Source organism: Macrotis lagotis, chromosome 2 (assembly GCF_037893015.1).
Source record: "Macrotis lagotis isolate mMagLag1 chromosome 2, bilby.v1.9.chrom.fasta, whole genome shotgun sequence".
Taxonomy (NCBI): domain Eukaryota; kingdom Metazoa; phylum Chordata; class Mammalia; order Peramelemorphia; family Peramelidae; genus Macrotis; species Macrotis lagotis.
Genome location: NC_133659.1, coordinates 308,523,265 through 308,542,370, shown reverse-complemented (window position 1 = coordinate 308,542,370; position 19,106 = coordinate 308,523,265). Strand labels below are relative to the sequence as shown.

The 19,106-nt window shown below is 34.7% G+C and overlaps 1 long non-coding RNA gene across 1 annotated transcript; it reads left to right on the top strand.

The window, feature by feature from the left end:
- The first annotated feature begins 342 nt into the window (after positions 1–342).
- LOC141511766 (uncharacterized) lies at positions 343–18,655 on the top strand. Its single transcript, XR_012475393.1, has 3 exons — positions 343–402; positions 15,114–15,160; positions 18,640–18,655. It is a non-coding gene; the product is annotated as an uncharacterized LOC141511766 (long non-coding RNA).
- The last annotated feature ends 451 nt before the right edge of the window (positions 18,656–19,106 follow it).

Below are 19,106 nucleotides of genomic sequence, written 5' to 3'. Positions count from 1 at the left end.
GTTTGCTTACTGTACTGTTAAGTGACTAAAGAATTGAACAACTGGGGGGATATTTCTGCATTACACCTTCTACTACAAGTCTCAGATGAATTATCTATAAACTCTTGGGTTAGTAATCATCCTAAAACAAAAACTTAGTATGGCAATAAACTTCCAAGATTTGACAGGAATGAGGTTTTTTTCTAGTCATTCATTTGATTGTTATAGATCAACACCGGAAATTGGCCATGACTTCAAGAAATCTATCTCTGAACTATCCACATTCTAGGTCTAAATTTCATAGAAATTGAGATCATCTAATCTTTTCATTCCATCTCTCTTACAGATGACTCTCAGTCCTCAACAAGGTCGCATCTTCCTCTTGGGGTTCTAGGAGAACTCCTGAGGAGTATGTCTGTAAGTGTGAGTGAATTTTCCTCTTTATTTCTATCAACATAGATATCTAGTTCTAACATTATACATCTATGTTAATTATACATATTATATCATTATATGTTATCTATAATGTTACCTGTAACATATTATATTTTATCTCTTATATATGTATTATTATATATCTGTGTTAATTATACATACAACATAAATACTTATATATTATCTATAATGTGATACCTATAGCATATTATATTTCTATCTGCATAGATATCTGGCTATATCATTATATATCTGTGTTAATTATACACTTAACATCATTGCTTATATATTATCTATATGTTACCTGTAGCATATTATATTTCTAACTACATAGATATCTAGCTAATATCACTATATATCCATGTTGATTATACATATAACATCATTATATAATATCTATAACATGTTACATGTAACCTTATTACATATTATCTATAATATTAAATGTTATGTTAAGCATGTATGTCATTTTATATCTGTACTATTGTTTCCATATCATAACTGGCTTCACAGAAATTTTCTAACAAGGGGAACACTGAACAAAATGATGGTATGGTTATTGCTATCCTAAAAGTAGCAAATAATCCTGGATGAGGACAAAAAGAATATTAGTAAATAAAACTCAACCTAAGGAAAATTTTTGTTAGTTCTTAGCAATTTTTAAATACAAAATTTAAAAGGAAAAGAGAGGAGGGAGGCAGGATTCTACAATGTAAAGAATTATATTAAAAAAACACATTTTAGTAAACCTGAAAGTATTAAAAAGCACTATTTTTTCAAAACCAGTTTCCAGACCATGAAAAGCCCATTGAGAAAGTGAGTGACAAATAGAAAACCTTTTCTAGAGAAGTGAAGTAAGATAATAACTAAACTTAACTCTTATTTAGATAAGATCATTGCCTCTTCTTCTTTAAACCTATCTCCATAAAGAAAAGATGAAGATATTGATTATAAAGGGAAGAGTCTGCTTTTCTTTTTCTGTTTTCTAAGAATGAGCATGGTGGTCCAGGAGAGAATGAAAGAGTGATTTTTTTTTTGTCTCTTGATTATTCCAGAAAATTATTACCCAAATCATATTTTACAGATTAACATCTTGTGTTTTTCAAGATTCCTATAAATGTTACTTAGGAACACAGAGTCATGTTGGAAGGCATGGGGAAGAGATGCCAGTTTGGACATTTCTCCAAGCTAGAAATGGTTTGGATAAATTAATATTATAATGAATAAAGATTATTTTTGGCAGATATGTACCTGAAACGCAGAGTATAATATTAACAGGGTTTTTTTCCCTCCTTCCCCAATAAATGGAAAGAAATTGGAAATGCAACATCTAAGTGCTATCTCTGTCACTTGAGACTCATCACACCTCTCTGGGACTCAGTTTGCTTATCTGTAGAATTAGGTGGGGTTGTCTAGGTGGGCCTTCATCCAAGGTTAATCCAGCTCTAGATTTAAAATGCTATGTTTCAAGATAGGAGCTGTACCCAGAGAGAGCCAGAATAGTTTGTAAGGCACATAATAGGTAGTTAACAAGCATTTCCTTTCCTTCCCAAGTCCTTTCATATTCAGGTTTTTGACTGCAGACATCTTCCTACCTGCTTCTTTTTTTTTCCCAACTAGAAAATGATTAGTCATCTGCATACACTTACTTTCACTGAAGAACAGTTTTTGCTAGTGGACCTACTAGGAGTTGGTGTCACTATGAAGAAAAATGCACAAGAACCTTGACTTTTTCTGTGCCTCCAGCTTCAAGAGCAGTTAAAATAGAATCAGAAATGAAATACCAGCAAATACTTGCATCTTTCAGACTTAGCTAAAATTGTTTGCCTTCCTGGGGCAATTATTACTCAAACTCTTCCCAACTTCCTGAATTCATACTGTAAGGAAAAGTAGCACATCTTTATGTTTTCTTTTATTTTTTTCCTTATCCAAGTTAAAAGTCAGTTCAAATATTAATTTGCATTAAAAACTGAAATAATGTATATAACCTATATTGGGGGGGAGGAGAAAAGAGAGGTATGTAGAAAAGTGTGGAATTAAAAATCTTATAAAATAAATGTTGAAAATTAACTTTATATGTAATTAGATAAAATAAAATTTTAATAAAGGTAACATTTTTCTCCAGGACTGTGTTTTTACAGTACATACACACACACATACATGCATACATATACACAGGTGTTTGTATCTGTGTGTGCATGTGCCTGTCTCCATGTATGTGACTATATGTACACATGCATGTGTCTCTGCACAAATGCATTATTCCTGTTTTGTCTTCATACAAACACACAGCACATATGCAAAATTAGTGTATTTCTGACATAAATGACACGTGTACCTACACACATGTCTTAATGTGCCCACATGTCCACATGTGGGTGCATTGACAATGTGTGTGCATGCCCATATATGTCTCTGGGTATATATACAGAGTGTGTTTGTGTGTATGTATATTTTACAGGTGTATCATTGTGTTTGTAAATGTATATCAATGCATATATGTGTGTCTGTGTGTATAGTTAGAGACATTCATGTTTATTTAAAATCAATCAACCTACAACAGATATTAAGTAGATGAAAAATACAAGTTTGTGCTGCAGAAAATAAAAAGAAACAAAAAATACGGTCCCATTCCTTAAGGAGTTTATAGTTTCATTAAGAAAAGATTTAACCAGAGAAAGAGTTAATTTTAAAAAAACACAAGAGATTTCACAATTGATTTATTCCCAAATAAACATTACAGACATTAAGGACTGAGTTTTGAGGAAGGCTCGTATGGTCTGAGAAGGGCTCTTAAAAGTTGTAGGACAGGAATTAGATCTTTAAGATGATGTGGGATTTCATTTAACGGATAGTTGGGGGAGGCATGAGTAAAAGTAAGAATAATAATCACTACCAAATAATTATTAAATATTTATATAGTCCTAATATTTACATAGGGCTAACATTTACATAGTGCCTTAGATTTATATAAATATAATATTTATATACTGCTTTATGGCTTGGGCAGGCTTCCATAGTTAGCCAATGTCACAGATGAAATTCAAACATTTCTTTCTGAAAGGAGTTAAGGGAAGGCAAGTCAAAACAACACTTGTTCTGAACTGTGAAAAACTGATTTCATTCACTGTATTCCAAGATTCTCTATCTGTTTTACCTTGGATAAGTATTACTACCTCCTTAGCCTCAGTTTTCTAATTTTTGAAATGAGGATCTGTAATGGATTAGATGCTTAATGAGGTCTTTCCATACTCTAATTTTCTGCTCTTATGATTCTATGAATCTGAGTCTTGTCCCCTTTGCCCTATATTTCTCTAGATTTAAAAGGCAAGCAAGGTCAGAGCTTGTTCTAGGGGTACAAGTCTATTGATTTGACTGGTGTACATAGTTTGGAAGTAATGGGGGAAAATCACATATCTTGGAAATGAAAAATTACCAAGTTCTCATAAGAGATCAGTAGGATAGAATATGATGATCATGGAACCATTATCATGAATTAATCTCTATAAAAACAAGCTTTTTAACTGAGCATCAGGATCACAGATGATTCCCTTAATTCTAGCAGCTGTCTCATAAATGTGTGTTATTGATCACAGAAAACCCTCTGCATTCATTTCCTATAAATACAGGCATGACATACTGTTGTGTGTGTGTGTGTGTGTGTGTGTGTGTGTGTGTGTGTGTTTCTTACTATTGTTTGTTTTTTGTTTAGTGGTTTCAGTCATGTCCAACTCTCAATGACCTCTCTTAGGGTTTTCTTGGCAAAGATTCTGGAGTTGTTTACCATTTGCTGCTTCAGATCATTGTTTTGTTTTGTTTTGTTTTACAGATGAGAAAACTGAGGGAAATAAGGTTAAGTGATTTGCCCAGGGTCACAGCTAGTAAGTAGATCTGAGTCACATTTGAACTCAGGAAGATGAGTTCTTGACTCCAGGCCCAGTCCCCATCCACTGCACCTCCTATTTACTCTCTGTTCAGTTATTAATTGTTATTAATGGCTAAAAGAAGTCTTGTTAAATGTTTAACTGACTCTCTAAAAAATGATGTGCTTTTAAGTTTAATCTTCAATATTAATATTTTAGATAGAGAAGAGGACTATTGAGAGAAGAAAGTATTGGGGAACATTTCCAATTAGACACTGAAAGGAAGAAAAAGAAAAAGGTCATGAAGACTGAATGCTGGATAATCATAAAGAGTTAACCAAGACATGGAAGCCAAACCTATTAGCAAAGAGAGTATGAAGAGCCATTGAACAGTTTGACATTTGATGGATTCTTGTTCCCATATAACCTGACAGTCCTTCAAACCGAAAATGTCTAAAGTTGATTTAATTATCTTACCCTCTGTCTGCCTCTTCTTAATTTCCCTTTTCTGAGAATGGTTCTAGACATTCATAGCTAAAATCTTGGCATCCTGGATTCTTCCATTTCTTTACAAACCCACTTCTGACACAGCAATCACTTACAACATACTGTTGCCTTTGCCTTTGCAACATTTCTTATAGTATTCCTCTCCTTTCTACTTACATATTCATTCTTGTTGGTTCAATCATTTCAAAGTCCTTTAGCAGCTATCCAATGATTTGAGTAAAGGCATGTAAGTGGTACAGTGGATAGGGTGCTGGACTTGGAATCAGGGAGACTTATCTTTATGAGTTCAAATCTGGCTCCCAATACTTCCTAGCTGTGTCATCCTAGGCAAGTTACTTCACTCTGTTTGCCCCAGTTTCCTCATCTGTGAAATGACAAAACATTCCAGTGTCTTTGCCAAGAAATTCCAAACTAGGATCTCAAAGAGTAAGACATGACTGAAAAATGACTGAAGAACAACAATGATTTTAGTATCCTGTACTTCATCATCCAATGCACTCCAACATCTGGTTCCAAGCCATCTCTTTATTCTGGTTTCAAAATGTGGTCTTAGGAACATAAATTCAGAACTTGGGCCCATCAAGTTCAATTTATTCCTTTGACCTGCTCAGACAAAGAAACTGAATGGCTCACCCAAGGTTCCTATTATACTATAATGTCTCCTGGCATTTCACTCTCCAGCCAACCCATACCATTGGTCTGGCCATATTTTCCACTTTCTGATTCTGTGAATTTTCACAAGCTGTTTCATAGGACTGGGATTTCATATCACTTCTTATTCAAATTCTTTGTTTTTATTTGTTATTCCAAGACCGAGCTTAGATAGAACATGATGTTTCCCTTTATCTTCCTATATAGGATGACTGCAAACTCTTTAATCCCTTATCCCCAGGTTTTTACATCTCTTGTGCAGTAACCAGATTTCATCAAAAGAAGAATTCTGCCAGTATGTTTGTAGCTCAATTTTTATCCCAAAGACATCCCCACTCTTATATACCCAATATGTAACTATCCAATCTTAGCTCCTAGAAGACTTTCTAGAAGGAGGAAAGAAATTTTCAAGGCAATTTGTATTCCACTTTTGCTCAGTTTAGATTATAAGTATTTTTTTTCTCTGACATCATCTAAATTGGGCTCCTGAAACTTCCATTCATCACTTTTAGATCTGTCCTTTAGGGACAAACAGGAAAAAAAGGTCAAATTCTTCTTCCACATGTGATCCCTTGAGTTGTTCATCCCCTAAGAGTCTTCTCTTTTTTTAGATTAAACACATTGAATACCTTCATCCAATCCCCATAAATTATAGACTCCAGGTCTCTTAATTATCCTTGTTTCTCTAACTGGATTCTGCTCAGTTCATTGGTATCCTTTTCAAATTCAATCACTTTTCAGTCATGACTGATTTTTTATGACTATATTTGGGTTTTTCCTGGCAAAGATCCTAGAGTGATTTGACATTTCTTTCTCCAGTTCATTTTTATAGATAGGAAACCAAGGCAATTAGAGATAATGTGACTTGTCCAGGGTCAAGCTAGTTAGTATTTGAGGTCAAATTTGAATTCAGAAAGATGAGTTTTCCTGACTCTAGAACCAACACGCTATCCACTGTGCCACCTAGCTGACCCTTTCCTTCTTAAAGAGTAATACTACAACTGATTATGATAGTTTTGATAGGTTCTCTCCTAAGAGTAGAGTTCAGTTGGACTATTCCCCCTTTATCATTCTTTCTGGAAGCTAAAATCTTCCTAAGGACTTAACTCTTCTCAGCAATACATGATCCAAAACAATTTTAAATAATGTTTGATGAAAAATACTATCTACCTCCAGAGAAAGAAATGATGGAGTCTTTCTGCCCCTCAATTTTCTTTTTTTAAAAAAAATTATTTATTAATGCATTAAATTTGACAACAACAACATCATCAATAGTTCTGAGTATCAAAATAATAGTTCTGAATTTCATGTTACGGATGGAGTCTGCTTTCTTACTTTCCTTTTTCCCTGATTTTTTTCTTTTGGTCATTTTCTTCTTTCACAACATGACTAATAAGGAAATAATGTGTATGTATATGTATATATGTATGCATATATACATGTACCTTCAATGTTGTATTCAAGTTTATATATATATATGAACAGACATAGATATGTGTTATATATATGCATATATCTTCTATGATCACGTAAACTCTTGGCTCTGCTTTATCACATTGTTGATTCACTGAGCTTAGAGGACACTGAAAACTCCATTTTTTCCATAATAGCAGTTATTTATCTGTGCCTCCTCCATCTTACATTTGTGAAGTTGATTCTTTTGTGCCTAAGGGCAAGACTTTACTTTTATTCCTCTTGAATTTCATCTTCCTGAATTTCACTCACAATCTTTTTTGGATCTTGATTCTTCTCTACTATGTTAATTATCTCTCCCAGGTTTGTGTTATCTACAAATTTGATTTTTCAGAACATCTATGCCTTTACCCATACCATTGATAAAATTGGCACAAATTGCAAAGTAAGAATAGTTCCCCTAGGGTGCTGCTCTGGAGACATCCTGTCCTGTCAACCTTCTTGTTAGCAACTATTCTTTCAGTTTGAGAATCCAAATTCTAAATTCTTTTGATACATATTATTTTCTACTTTATATCTCTCCATCTTAGGCACCTAAAAAGTAGGAGATACTTGGTCAAATTTAAGTGCTTTATATTCTTCATCCATTTCCTAAATTTACTCATCTATTAATCCTGTCCAAAAAGCAAATAAGATTAGTCTAACATGACCTCCCCTTAATAAACATTATCATCATCATCATCATCATCATCATCACCACTACCATCACCACCACCCCATCATCATCATCATCATTCTCATCACCAACAGTAACAAGAATGAAACAAACAAATTCAAACTTCACAAATTCCAACTTAAGAACCCCTGGGATTAGATAATATCTGATTCCTCTTCTAGCTTTCAAACATGTGATTTTATGAGAAATAAATCCTGCTTTTAATAGGGAGTTGATGCAGGGGATAGAAAACTGGGCTACAGTCAGAAGGCTCATCTTCCTGAGTTCAAAACCAAGCTCATATACTTATCAGATGTGCCACCCTGGGCAAATCAATTTTTTGCCTGTTTTCTCATCCATATAATGAACTGGAGAATGAAATGGCAAACTTCTCCTGTATCTTTGTCAAGAAAACCCTATAAGGGATAAGAATTGGACATAACTGAAAAAGGACTTAAAAACAGCAATAAATACAAAAGAAAAATTTGAGAGTGACCATCTAACTAACTAACTTAGAGGGCATTAATTAGGGAAAGTTTTGCTTACATGGTGGTACCTCAGTTAACCCTAAAAAAGAAGCAATGAATTCTAAGGGTCCTGGAGGTGAGGATGGAGTGAAAGACTAGCATGGGTTATGATCATATGAAAGACCTGGAGGCAGGAGTTTGATTGACAAGTTTGAAGTTCTTTATGGTTTATGCTTAATAGAATCAAAGGGAAAAAATAGTTTATATTATTTCCATTTGGGAGCAACCCCCCCCCCCCACAACTTTCAAAACTCTTTCCATACAGGATATAAGTGTCTTAATCTGTCTTAACACATTACTTTAAAGGGTTTTTTACTTTCTTTTGTTCCAATTTCTTTAAAAGAAAGAAAGAATCTACTGAAGAGTTTGGCCATGTGTCAGCTCCGCATTCATAGGGATTAAGGATCAGCAGTGCTGCTGTTCAGTTCAGAAACTGAGTACATCCTGTGGATTGGCAGCCTGCAACATGCTATTGTATAGAGCTGGGTGTTCCAGTAAAAGCATGTTAAATTTAGCATTCATCATTGGGGGTGGCTGGCTCTAATGCAGATCAAATTGAACTGAGAGTTTCAGGCAAAGAATGTTTTTGAAAGGGAAAGTACATGGTCCGTAGAAATCATAGAATTTGAACTAGATGGAAATTCAGAGGACAAATGATTCAACCTGCTCCTTTTTTTTTTTTTACAAAATAGGAAACTGAGTAAAGTGACTTGACTCTTAGCACATAGGTAATAGATAACCCTGAGGGAATTCCTATTTTCTATAAAATGCTACACTTTAAAAAAAATATTTCAGCAATAGAGAGAGAATTGTTGCAGAAACTTCCTCTACCAATACAGACATTTGTTCTGCACTTTGAGAGTTGCTGAGATATTCAGAGGATAAGTGACTTTTCCAGAGTTAGATAGTCTGTTTGTGGCAGAAGGCAGGACTTGAATCCATACCTTTGTGCCTCTGAGGTCCATCTATTTACTGAGCTCAATTACCTCCATAGTATTTATTTTTACACATGTGTGGATATATACAGATGAATGTGCACACTCATACATATATGTCTATACACAATTCACCTGCATAAAGACACATAAGGGTCTACATCTATATGTACCTGTGTCTATGTTATATATTCATATGTGTTTATATAAGTTTATGTGTATATTATATAGTTATATGTAAATATACATATGGGTGTCTATTTTGTTTACACACATGTAGATACATGGGCATTCGTGTATATATGTAAATATACATGCAGAGGTGTGTATATACATACATACATACATACCTCTGTATGGGTATATTTCTCAGGTCTAAGTACCTGGCTTGATTAGTAAACAGTTAATAGATTGCAAGCTCCTAAAAGATTTAGACTTATCTTTTTTAAAAATTGTTATTTGTTTAAATTTTTTTGGTGAAGTAGTTGGGGTCAAGAGACATGCTCAGGGTCAGACAGTTAATAGGTATCAAGTGTCTTAGACTGGATTTGAACTCAAATCCTCCGGACTCCAGGACTGGTGATCTCTCTACTGAGCCACCTAGCTGCCCCAGATTGGGACTATTTTTGTCTTTCTTTGAATCTCCATCAGTCTGCACATAGTAAGCAACTGATAAATGTTCTTTGAAACACCACTAGGTTGGTGAATATATAAAACACAAGCTCTGGAGTCAAGAAGACCTGAGTTCAAATCTAACCTGGACAAGCCATTAAAACCTCTGTTTCTTTGAATTTCTTCACCTCTAAAATGGTAATAATAATAGTACTTTACCTCCCCTGGGTTGTTATGAGGATTAAGGAAGATAATATTTGCAAAAAGCATTTTATATTGTGCCTAATACAGTGAGCACTGTATTAGATACTTACTCTCATCTGTGATCATCACTCAGATTCTGGAATTGCTACTTTATGCTTGAGATTTACCATGTTGATGTTGATATTCAATTGTGTCCAAGTCTTCATGTCCCCATTTGTGGTTTTCTTGGCAAAGATACTCGAGTAGTTTGCCATTTTCTTCTCCAGCTCACTTTACAGGTGTGGACACTGAGGCAAACAGGATTATGTGATTTGCTCAGGGTCATCCAACCAATAAGAGCCTGAGACCAGATTTGAATTCAGGAAGATAAGTCTTCCTGATTTCAGGACCACTCTAACCACCATGCACCTACCTGCCCCATAGGGTTATCATAACAAAGAAACTGGGACCCCATAAAAGTTAACTGACTTGCCCAAGGTCACATAGCTCTTCATTGCACCAAATAAGTTGTCTTTTGAATTCTATTAAACTAGGGGTTCTTAATCTTTTGTGAATGTATCATCAACCCCTTCAACAATCTGGTGAGTCCTATGAACTGCTTCTCTGAATCATGATTTTTTAAAAATAATACTCATAGGGGCGGCTAGGTGGCACAGTGGATAAAGCACTGGACCTGGAGTCAGGAGCACCTGGGTTCAAATCTGGTCTTAGATACTTAATAATTACCTAGCTGTATGGCCTTGGGCAAGCCATTTAACCCCATTTGCCTTGCAAAACAAAAAAAAAATAAAAAAGACCCTAAAAAAACAATACTCATAGGATTGCAAAGGTTAGTGAAAATAAAGTAGCTATTTGCCCATTCAAACTTAGGCAACTCCTCAAATCTAGCCATTTGATTTAAAAACAACTGTATCAAATAAAATGATATGCAATACAAAAGAACTCCAGTTTTGTAACCAACCCAGAACTAAGAGGCCTTCCAAAAGAAATTTAAGAATAATTATCCATACTGGGTAGAGTCTAACTACCTTTCATGTTCTATCATGGAACCTTTCTTTTTGGTTATGAAGAAAAGCCAATCAAATCAAAAGTTCAATCAAGCCTCAAGTATTCATTATGTTTTTATTAGCTATCAGGAAGAATCTTTTCTTCTAATTAGACAATATATATATATATATATATATATATATATATATATATATACACACATACATACACATAGCATGAAGTAAATTGCTTTAAGTATATGCAAATTAGCCAAATACAAAGTAGTTTGTTTAAGATGGTTCTAGTAGTTTTAGGTAGAGAGGCATTTAGGAAAGACTTCATTTATGGGATGATGCCTGACTTCGGAAAGGATGAAGGAATGCATTCCAGACAAGGGAGGACAACTTTTGAAACTTTTATCCTCTCTAGATTCAGTCATATGTTAGAAATGGAAAAGGGGGACATTCTGAGAAGATGAGGCAAAAGAATTCAATGTCTCCATCCAGTCCCCTTAATGCTATTTACCATCCTAGTCTCAACCTCATAGAGGCACCTGAAGCTCTTAAAACAAAGCCTCAGCTCCTTTTCCCTAATGTTTAAAATTAAACATTTACCATTATTTCAAATCTTATGATTCCAGAGCTACAATTAAGATGGCAGCATTGCAACCTATGCCCAGACTGTGACCTGGGTGACTCAAATGGCTCTCCCCACTGATAAGGTGGTAGTGACAGTTATATTCCCACAGGGACAGTGATATATACTAGAGAAATGATAATAGCAAATCACTCCTTCCCATCAGAATGTCTTCCCACACATATTCTACTTTTTTTTTTTTTTATTAGAGACTCCCTTTTTTGAAAGGCCAAACCACCTTCTGGGAGGCTTCAGATTTTCAGATATTTCACATTTTTTTAATGAATTACTTGAGTAAACTTCAATTCAATAAGCAAATATAAAATGACTTTCAACTATAAGGATGGTGGGCAGTCAGATTGGGACTCTGGTATCCATGGTATTATTAAAAGTGCTTAGAGTAAACCTTCCACCATGTTAGATAGATCCATTATAGGAGATTTTTGGAGAGGCATGGAGGAAAGTCAATTTGGTGTTAATTAGAAAGCTGACCCAAGAGAAAAAGGGAAGGGAATAAGAATTTATTGAACACCTACTATGAGCCAGACAACTCAGAAGTTTGCAAAAATCTCATTTGATTTTTGCAAGAGCACTGAGAGGTAGATTCTATTGTTATCTCCATGTTCGAGTTGAGGGAACTGAAGATGATAGATCAATCAAATGATTTAAACTCCAGGACCAGCACTCTATCGACTGTGGCAGGTAGCTGCTTTTCTTTGATCAATTATTATGTTCCTGTTGTGTACCATGTACCAGGCAAAAGGTATCAGAAGTGAGGAGAACTGCATCCAAGTCCTAACTCTACCATATTCTGGTCACTTGACTCTGAGAGGAAGTTAGATAATGTGGTAGAGAAGTTGGAATTCACCTTCAGTTACTTACAGTCTCTGTGACCCTTAACGATTCCCTTAACCTCTCCCAGCCTCAGTTCCTCATTTGAAAAATGGGGATTATAATTTCTCCTATCTCCTAGGGTTGTCATGAATTTCCAACAAGACACCAGATTTAGAGCAATTTGTAAACCTTGAGTTTCTAGATATATATGTATAGAGACTAAAGCCAAGTAAAGGGAAAGAACAAGTCAAAATAAAATGTTGTTTAGCTGTAATAATAAAACTTGTTCTTGGCACATCAATAACATAACAGTGTAAAAAGCAAAAGAAAGAAGGAAGAGAGAAAATGCATTTCTTTAGACTCTAAAATGAACAAAAAATTTAAGGCAATTTGACATGAGAAAAAGTGTTTCTTTGAAGATGTGGTAGACTATGGTAATAGTAGAGCATATATACAATTATATTCAATGCATTGGTTAATTTTGCTAATTTTTTCATCTCTTTTTTTGTTGTTCTTAAGATTTTTTCTCTAGGTGAGAGATGATGAAGGATAAGATATGGTTTTTAAGATAGTGTGAAAACAAGAAAAATCAATTTATATCTTTAAGGAAAAAGAAGAAAGATCCCCAAAAGTAGACATTTCTCTTACTTTGAACTTGACAATGAGGGAAGATTTCAGAAAGAAAAGGTTGTATTTAAACTGGGCCTTAGAGCAAGGAAAGGATTTTAAAAAAAGATTAAAAGAGGAGGAGTTCATTCCAGGTAAACTGGTAATTGTTTAACATGTAACTCAGGTCAGCCCCTATGAGAATGGAAGATTTGACAGGGAGAGTCTGAGATATTTGGCAAAGAACATACGCCTGTTATTGAAAATTGAAAAACCACCTCTATCTTTAGGCAAAGAAAGTCATAAATATAGGCTGCCTGCATTTTTTACCTCTTAATTTAAGATCCAATGCATAGAATCTCTTTGTACCTAGGGCCTAGTTATCATCACACAACTAGTTCTGTTCATGGGAGGTAGGATTTTTAAATCCAAGTGGCTCATACTTTATTCATTATGATCCCTCTCAACTGGACCATCCACTCAAGTCATTGTTGCCCCTACTCCCTATGCAGAGTGATGAATCTCATTTCACTCTTTTTAGTATTGGAAGTTCTATTAAAGAACATTTTAGGGCAAGCCACTTAACCCCGTTTGCCTTGCAAAAACTTTAAAAAAAAAAGAACATTTTAGGGATCAATTACAATCCTGTATAATTGGAATAAGCTTGAAAAAAGAGAAAATACATTTCCCTCTCTCTCCCTTTGCAGAGATAGGAAACTATGGATGTGGAGTACTGCATAAACTCAAGAATTCAGGAAATATAATGGTTAATTTTGCCAAATTCCCTTTTCTTTTCCTTTAAATAAATCTTTCAGTAAAAGGGATATCTCTTTGGAGAAGGGAGGAAGAAAGAACATATTTTGAAATAAAGGTGTTATCCATAGAAAGATTATCAATGAAAATTAATTGAACTATTTCTTATGACCGAGTAAGTTAGTAATTTCTTTAAACTGGAACTTACAAAATCATGTAATTCTTGCTCCTCTTTCTAAAGGAAAAAATGTGACAAAAGTATAATTAAAATCCAAAGGTCATAAATGGAAGGGCAGAATCTTGATTTTAACCTTCCATTTGAGCTAAACCACTCTACCAAATCCAGTTGTCTAATAAACATATTTGCCAGTGCTCACATTTATTTCTGGAATTTCAAGTTGGCATTCATCTTTACAGTTGAGGGAGAAAAGTCTTGTAATTAATTTGAAGGGGAATGATGATGAATGCCAAGAACTACTATAATAGTGACAGGGAGTACTGAAAGTTATTCTTCATATGATCTTGGCATTCCTTGTAGGATATCCCATCATTCCAACTTTTAATACTTCCCCAACCCACCTTCCCTTCATCCTTCTCTAATCTCTAAGGCTTTCAGTTACTGGCTGCAAAAAGAAATTGCAAAACAGCCCTTACAGTGGACACTTTCTCTAGATGGCAGCAGCAGATTGCAACATCCCAATATGGGTTATCTATGCATCCTTAGTATAAGCAGGGCAGATCATGACCTACTCATACTCTTCATCATTAAAAATGCACAGCATTTGAAATCTTAAGATAAAACAGTTTCCCATTCCTATAGCTGTCTTCACAGGGAAACCTGATTGGTCAAAAAAATGAGCCATTTATGAGATGTACATCAAGGAGATAGCAACTGTAAAGAACAGTAAAGCATCAAATGGCAAATGAAAGGTGAGAAGTTTTTTAGCCCACAGAGCCAGTCAATGGAAAAATTCAAAAGGAAATAACCTGATTAAAGTAAATTCAAAGGAGCTCTATGGGGCAGTGGCTAAAGAGATAGTCTGACAGACCTATGCTCATGCTTTTCCTCCAATATTTTTCAGGCACATGACTCAAATATTACTTAGTCATTATCACATATTTATAATTTATGGGAGAAATAGCTTTTATCAATTATAATACTCAAGATAATTACTTAGACACTTGTGGGGCAGGTGAACTAAAAATGTGATAATAATGTGATTACAAAAAGAAGCAAAAATAGTCCCTACCCCAAGGAGTTCAAAACTAAAAGTGCCCCAGGCAACTCTTTAAGATTATAAATTTTAGAGCAATGCCCATCTTCAATGGTAGAGGAAATTCTCTACAATGGTTAAATCACAAATTCCACTCTTCCTCCAAGAAAATTCGCCAATCCATAGAAAAATCATCTATAGAGAGTTTACCACTTACAAATGTATTCTTTTTTTTCTCCTAGGGAAAATGTTTGCATAATGTATTTGATTTGGAACTAGTGGAATACAGGTAAATGTTTAACAACCCCTTTTAAGTGAATTTGCATAATTAACATTTTCTTCACTTGATTATTTTTAAAGGTAATTTGCATAATTAGCATTTTCTCCACTTTGTTAAGTCAATAAATCAACAAAACAATAGAATTAAACCCTGATTTGATGCTTTCTGTGAGAGGTAAATGCTGATGCTGAATATTTAATAATCAGTTCTCCTGAATAGGTCTGAGCTGACTCCAGGAAGACATCTTTAGTAACAGACTATATTATCCAGGCAGGACAGTTTGGTCCTCCAGTGGACAGAATATTGTCCCTGGAGTTAGGTGAACCTGAGTTGAAATTCAACCTCAGAATTTACTGTGTGACCCTGGGCAAGTCACTGAACTCTGTTTATCTCAGTTTCCTCACCTGTAAAATGACAAGAGAAAAAAATGGCAAACCATTCCAGTATCTTTGCCATAAAAACCCCAAATGGGATCACAAAGAGTCAGATACCATTGAAACAAGTAAACAGCATCATTCAGGTAGCTTGGAGTGAGGGATAGAGCATTTATCCTGGAGTTAGGAAGGTTCAAATCCAACTTCAGGCTGTATGACTGGGCAAGTCATATCTCTGTTTGCCTCAGTTTCCTTATCTCTAACATGGGAAAATTATAGCATCTACCTCTTAGAATTAATGGAAGGATAAAGTGAGAAAAGATTTGCAAAAAAATTTTGCAAGCTTTGAAACAATACATAGATACTAGCTACTATTTATTTAAAACTAATAGGTAAGACTGCATATTTTAAGGGAAGGAAGCATCCAGATTGAAGAAATTAGAATGTAAACTTTTGAGGACTGGCATTGTTTCATTTATTTTTAATTTATATGTCCAACACCAAGCACAGTGACTGGAAGTAATGGTAAATTAAAAATCTTACCTATTAGTAATAAATACTTGCTATGTATTTGTTTGTTTGATGAGTTCACAGATCACTGATTATTTCAGAAACTGTGATTGGAATTCTCGATTTGTTAGCTACAAAACAAATGTGTTCTACCATTACTGATGTTTCTCCCCCCGCCCCATCCACAAGTTACTTTTCTTTTTTGGTTGTAGCAGGTGATAGAAAATTAGGCTGAGAAAGACTATTCAAAACACTCTCCCTAATTTCTTCAAATGTAAAATGCTATGTATACAGAGTTGGGCAGAGCTGGGTTGCAATAGGATATTAAAAGCAAGGAGAAGAATTGGTATTTAAGGCAGCTCCATTTATTTGCATTTATTTTCAAGCAGAGCAAGAAATACACAATCCAATTAACCACTATAATGAATATTCATACTAGAGCACTTTTATCTACCAACAGAGGAATTCAGGGCATATTGTCACAAAGTGCTCAATTAACATATGTTTGTTTATATCATTTTTGTTCTGGGTTTGAATGAAATAAATAGGGAGAGGCACTAAAAGTTATGAGAGATGGGGAGAGGGTAAATTAAACTTCAGGAAGATAAATTGGATATCAAAAGGACAAATTGAGATCCTTATGTTGCATCTTTATATTCATGTAAGCTCCTTGCTAGTTTGTCTGAGCTTGTTTCCCTAGTGCCTAGGACAGAGGTATCAAAGATCTTAATGAATAGTTGTTGACTGTTTGACTGTAGGCTTTGGGGAAGGTCTAAAATTCCCTCCCTTGATACTTACCTGAGTACTGTAATGTCAGTTCTATGGGGGGATGTTATCATCTGTTCTCTTCTCTATTTGAAGCTTCCTTATTAAACTCTAAGGTCTAATTTAATTTGACAAATTTACCAAACAAATTTACCAAAGTTGACAAAACTAACTTGATAAATAGTTAAGTCTATTCTGTACCAGGTTCTGGAGAGAGAAAAAAGAGGAAAGATGACCCTTGCCTTCAGAGAGCATATCATCTAATAAGAGAAGGATAGATAGATGATAGATAGAAAGATAGAGAGATATACATGTATAGATACATAGATAATATACATAAGTAGATAATGAGATAGATACATACATGCATGCATATATATATATATATAGAGAGAGAGAGAGAGAGAGAGATAGGACTTCTGGGTGGAGCCAAGATGGTAGCATGAAGCTAACATGCTCCTAGATCTTTTCCCTACCAAAGATAAATGAAACCTCTACTCTGACATTCAAACTACAGATCTCATCATGAAAAAGCAAAGATTCAAAGAAGTTTTCAACTGTAAACATTAAGGAGAGTCTTCAGTGAAGGCCTGTCTCTTTGAGGGAAAAAGAGGAAGTAAAATCCAGGAGGTGGGAGAGTGGGAAAGCCAGCAGTAGGCTATTAGCCACAGTGCAATTCAGGTCCAGATAGCTTAACAAAAGAGGACCCATCAGCTAGATAGCTAGATAGCTAGATGACTAGCTAGATTTAGAGATATAAATATATGAATGAGGAACAAAAGAAGTGGAAATATAGTTAGGGGCTATGGATTCAAATCCTGTCTGCTGGTTTTTCTACAAATTTAAGGTGAGAAAGGCAGGTAAATCATCTCCAAATGTCTTGAAAACTCCATAATCATAGATCCCTTGAAATACAATACAAAGATTCTTATCTAGAAGAAAAATCCAGAGTGAGTTTTTAAGGATATTTCACAAGGGAGAGAACACTTTCAGCTGAAAAAACAAAATAGATCTAACTGGGAAGAGTTGAGCCCTGAAAGAAAGGGAGGGGGGGGGAATTAAGAAATAGAGATGAACAATGACTACATTCAAGTTAGAAGGGACAAGTTACTGCATTCATATACTTAGAAAAATACAGCATGAAATCAGAGAGCCCCTAGGAACCCAGTTTTATTAGAATATAAAAAGCATGAAGGAGGACACTTTGAAATAAGAACAAAACATGGACTAAAATTAGATTGTGGAGTGTTTTCAATGTCAGGTCAAGGAGTTTATATTTTTTGAGGGGAGAGAGTGAAATAGCCATAACAGTATATCAAAAAATATTTTGATATCTGTGTAAGGAATAATAAGAGAAGGAAGAAACTAAAATAGAGCAATGAATTTAGATTCTATTGCAACACTCTAGGTGATACACAATGAGGGTTTGATTTAGGCTTATACCAAGGGAATTAAGCAGAGGATAGCTATGGAAAGGGTCAATGGAGACAAGATGGTTTGAGCACATTAACTAGTTGATGCTAGGAATTAGGGAGAGAAAACCCCCAAAGAAAAAGTTTCAAAATGGAGAGAACAATGGTATCTTCAATAAAATAGGGAAGTTGGACAGTGACACTGATTTTATCCTCCCAAAATTAAAGTTTGGATGAGATCATAAAGGAACTTTCAGATGTAAATGTTTTTCAGTAGTTGAACCTGTGCAAATGGAGTTCAGAAGTGAACTTGTATAATAATATCATTAATGAATGTTATCTCCATAGAAGTGAGAATTATAGAGTCACATGTCAAGAGCTAGAGAAGGGATCTTAAAGACCATCATTCAACTCCATTATTTTACAGATGAGCAAGAAAGAGGTCAAGTAAGTTAAGTTACTTATCTAAGTTCCCGCAAAAAGTCAGAGATGGGATTTGAAGCAAGCTACTCAAACTCCATCAACAGTGTTTCTTCCACTCTACTATGAATTGTGGATGCAGCTGAGGTTCTCAAAAGTAAGAATTTGGAATGGAAGAGAAGACCTAGGTTGGAGATTTATGGAATACATACTTTTTAGTATATAGAAGCAGGATTATAGATAAGCAAAAGAAATTTGGAAAGATCAATCAGTCATTTAGGAAGAGGACCAGCTACACTTATGGAAAGATGAAATTGTAGACTTATTTAAACAAAGCCTTTTATATACAATTGAGTAGAGTCATGCAAATCAACAAAGTAAATAGCCCTATGTGGTTGAAGTGAGTAAAGAACAGTGTTAATGCTGTTGAAAGGGCACAAGGAATAAGAACTAAGAAGAGATCATCTGGTTTAA